This window comes from Bison bison, unplaced genomic scaffold (genome assembly GCF_000754665.1).
Source record: "Bison bison bison isolate TAMUID 2011002044 unplaced genomic scaffold, Bison_UMD1.0 scf7180017864312, whole genome shotgun sequence".
NCBI classification, from domain to species: domain Eukaryota; kingdom Metazoa; phylum Chordata; class Mammalia; order Artiodactyla; family Bovidae; genus Bison; species Bison bison.
In genome coordinates, this window is record NW_011494884.1 from 3,003,329 (window position 1) to 3,007,767 (window position 4,439).

Below are 4,439 nucleotides of genomic sequence, written 5' to 3' on the forward strand. Positions count from 1 at the left end.
AAATTAGGTAAAATATGTATTCTATGAAAAAATCTATATGATTTGTTATATTTAAGTGGAAATAAAGAATGATAATTTAAGTGTTTTGCCAGAATACAAAATTATGTATTAAAATTGGAAATCCCAAATTTCAGATTCCTTATTTGGATAATTATGTAAATTATGATAAAGCACAGAATAGAAATGTAACTTTTAAGTATTATAAGTAACATATTTGTGAATGAAATATGAAAAAATTGATAAGATAAAAGGCTTATATGGATAGTGTAGTGAATATATATTTTGTAGAATCAGAACCAATGGAATCAAGGGGATTAATAAGTTTTATATTTTTTATTTATTTTAAAAATTAATTAATTAAACATATATATATTTTTTTTCTGTGCTGGGTCTTCACTGCTGCATGTGGGCTTTCTCAGACGGTCGGCTGTCAGTCTGTGGTGCACGGGCTGCCACTGCAGTGGCCTCTCTTATTGCAGAGCATGGTCTTCCACAGTTGTGGCATGTGGGCTCCGTGGTGGTGGCGTGGGCCTAGTTGCCCTGCAGCATGTGGGATCTTTTTGGACCAGGGATGTAACAGGTGTCCCCTGCATTGCAAGGCGGATTCTTAATCATTGGACCACCAGTTGAGAAACACTAATCAGATTTTCAAGTGGTATAAGAAGGCAGAGGCTGTCAGTATTTTTTTTAAGTGTTTGTATATTAAGGACTAAAAAATGTGACCAAATCCAGATTTGGTAAAACAGATTAGAATGAAAGATATATAAAGCTCCATTGGTTGGAGTGTGGTGAAACTAGGACTCTTCTGCTGGTAACAGTAACTTTGGGGGCAATCTGCCAAAACTGTATTAAAATCTACATACTTTTCAATGTAACAAGTTCAGTTTTAGAAGTTCATTCTAGTGTTATATGCCAACCAATGTATAGAATTTATATATAAGGATACTGTTTTTTGGTGCATTGTAAATAGTTTAATTTCAAAATCTGGTGCATCTATTACCTTAAATATTTTACATTATTTTAAAAATTCATAGAACCGTAGAGAATAGTGTATCCATGTGTATGTTGGTGGGTTTTATTTTTTCATTTTATAGCTTTATTGAAAACAGTTCATGCACCATGCGCATGTGCTCAGTCCATAAATCCACTTATTTAAAGTTCACAGCTCTGAACGTTCTGGTATATTTACACAGTTGTTCATCCATCACCATGGTCTAATTTTAGAACATTTCCAGCACTCACCTAAAACATCCTGTGCACATTAACTGTCTTTCCCCAGGCCCCCAACATCCCTCTCCCAGGCCAGAGCCCAAGCAATCACCAAATTCTATCTCTGTGGATTCACCTATTCTGATTATTTCATATAATTGAAATCATAGACTACATGGCCCTTTATCACTGGCTCCTTTCATTGAGCATAATATTTGTAAGATTTATTCATGCTCTAACATGTATCATGACTTCATTCTTTTTTATTGATACATAGTATTCATTATATGCGCTTCCCTGGTGGCTCAGACAGTAAAGAATCCACCTGCAATGCAGGATACATGGGTTGGATCCCTGGGTTGGGAAGATCCGAGGGCGTGGTAACCCATTCCAGTATTCTTGCCTGGAGAATCCCTATGGACAGAGGAGCCTGGATGGCTACAGTCAATGGGATCACAAAGAGCTGGATACGACTAAGTGAGTAAGCACAGCACAGCACATTCATTATACAGATATACTGTATTCTGTTTATTAGTTTTGCTGAATTTTAGCATGTGGTGATAGTCATTCAGTCATGTCCGACTCTTTGCACCCCGATGGACTGTAGCCTGCCAGGCTCCTTTGTTCATGGTATTCTCCAGGCAAGAATACTGGAGTGGGTTGCCATTTCCTTCTCCGTTTAGCATGTAACAGCATACATAATAGGTTGTTTTCTGCTAATTTAAATAAGATCATTTTTATCTATCCTACTTACATGTGAAAAGAGCATATTTTAGAAAAATGCTTTAAAATAAACAGTTCCCAGAATTTTCTAAAGCTGTGAGCTTTTATGAAATCAATGAGAATAATTCATGATGACTGGGAAGAAGAAAAACTAAGGGATATGTTGGTAAGAAAAAGAAACAAAGAAATTATTTGCTCTTATATTCTGTGAAATTTTCCTTTAAATTAATTCTGGGGTTTATTGTGTTAGAAGTTTACATTTTAATGAAACTAGGGAGCTTTCCTGTCTCCATTATTTCTTTAAGATAACAAAGGAAAAATTGAACATAAATGACATTTTCCTAATAATCCCTAAATGTCTTGGGACACATTTTAATTTCCTTCACTGTGGCTAACGAGTTAATTTCTAGTCTCCTCCCCAGCTTACTTTTTAGAAGAGAGTTTTATGAACAGTGTAAAAGTCAAATTATAGTGGAGCTTATGTGCAAAATGTAAGGAACATTCATTTCAAAAGGAATCATGTACTTGAATATATTCCTCTTTCAAGTCTCATTTAATTTTGGTAATCTAGTGAATAAATCTAGAGTATACCATATTATCGACAACTAATTTTTAGTTGGAAACAATATACTGCATTGTACTTATATTTAGGTAGTAGTATCTGAAGTTCTGTACCCAGTGGGGAGAGTTTTTCCCACATCACCAAGCAATCCTCTGACACCAGTCCCACAGGACTCCCCCCATCCCTCTTCAGATGCCAATCACAAGCCCAGGTTGTCACATGTGCTTCTGACTAGCTGGCTATAGACTGGAGATTTGATTTACTAAAGCAGCTCACAGAACTCAGAGAAACATTTTACTTTCAAAATGACTGATTTCCTATTTAAAAAAAAAATATGACTCAGGAACAGCTGGATGGAAGAGAGAGATGCACAGGGCAGGTGTGGGGAAAAGGTGTGGAGTGTCTTGGTCCCTCTTCTAGCATACTACCCTTCCTAAATCAGCATGTGCTCACCTGCCTCACTCTTTTTGGGTTTTAAGAAGACTTTATTACAAAGGGAAATTGATTAAGTTATTGTCCATTAGCAATCAATTCAATCTGTAGCTCCTCTCCCACCCCTGAAGTCAGGGGATGGGGCTGCAAGTTTCCATTCTCTGATCATATGGTTGGTGTTCTTGGTAACCAGCCCCCATCCATAGGTGAGGTCCAAACCACCCCACTAACAAAGCAGGACACTTTTGTCAATTTCACCTCTTAGTAAAAATTCCAATGGTTTTAGGTGTTCTGTTTCAGAATCAAAAAGACAATATATTTCTTAGTATAAATGACATTACTACAGTACTTCATTTTAAAGTACTTCATTTAAAAGTCTCTCATAATAGTTCTACTACGTCTACTTTTCAATGAGAATATATCAGAGCAATACCAAGACATGTAAAAATCATTCTATAAATTAATTCATAATTAGAGTATTAATCTATCATAGGTTAATAAATAAGATAAAAGAGAAACAAATAATTATGAAAGATAAAGGAAACAATGCGGATGAATAATTTGTAGTCAAAAGTGTCCAGAACCACAGAACACTTACTTTTAAAAAATTTTGAAACATCATCATCAACAACAACAAAACTATCAGGTCATGGACCATGTTTATAGACTTGCTCAGTATTTGCCAGTTCTCAAATGCTGTGTCTAATGTGGTAGAATTTATATTATTCTTCCTTTATGACACACACTACTTCATATGCATTGGAAAATCTCTTCATATGGCTTCCTCTTCCTATTATATATGTCTATGACCAACCTAGACAGAATATTAAAAAGCAGAGACATTACTTTGTCAACAAAGGTCCATCTAGTCAAGGCTATGGTTTTTCCAGTGGTCAGGTATAGATGTGAGAGTTGGACTGTGAAGAAAGCTGAGCGCCAAAGAATTGATGCTTTTGAACTGTGGTGTTTGAGAAGACTCTTGACAGTCCCTTGGACTGCAAGGAGATCCAACCAGTCCATTCTGAAGGAGATCAGCCCTGGGATTTCTCTGGAAGGACTGATGCTAAAGCTGAAACTCCAGTACTTTGGCCACCTCATGCGAAGAGTTGACTCACTGGAAAAGACTCTAATGCTGGGAGGGATTGGGAGCAGGAGGAGAAGGGGACGACAAAGAATGAGAAGGCTGGATGGCATCACTGACTCGATGGACTTGAGTGTGAGTGAACTCCGGGAGTTGGTGATGGACAGGGAGGCCTGGCGTGCTGTGATTCATGGGTTTGCAAAGAGTCGGACACGACTGAGCGACTGAACTGAACTGAACTGAACTGAGTTGGTATAGCACTGCTTAGAAATCAACATTATAATATTAACAGCAATAAAAAAGACATACTTGACATAGCCATATCATTTCTGGAAATCTTTTCTAGGAAAGTAATTACAAATAAGGAAAGTTAGGTCCACAAAATGCTCATTTTGCATCCTTGACCTACTGTAAAGTGTACATGTGCGCATG

The 4,439-nt window shown here is 36.9% G+C and overlaps 1 long non-coding RNA gene across 2 annotated transcripts in view; it reads right to left on the reverse strand.

Moving 5' to 3' along the window:
• LOC104997619 overlaps positions 1-4,439 on the reverse strand; it is a 28,671-nt gene that overhangs the window by 15,225 nt on the left and 9,007 nt on the right. Inside the window, exon 3 of one of the 2 annotated variants that reach the window (XR_826346.1) lies at positions 547-587. The exons of the other annotated variant lie outside the window; for it this stretch is intronic. This is a non-coding gene — a long non-coding RNA (uncharacterized LOC104997619). Of the gene's footprint in view, positions 1-546; positions 588-4,439 lie in introns of those variants that run through there. 2 annotated transcript variants of the gene reach the window in all.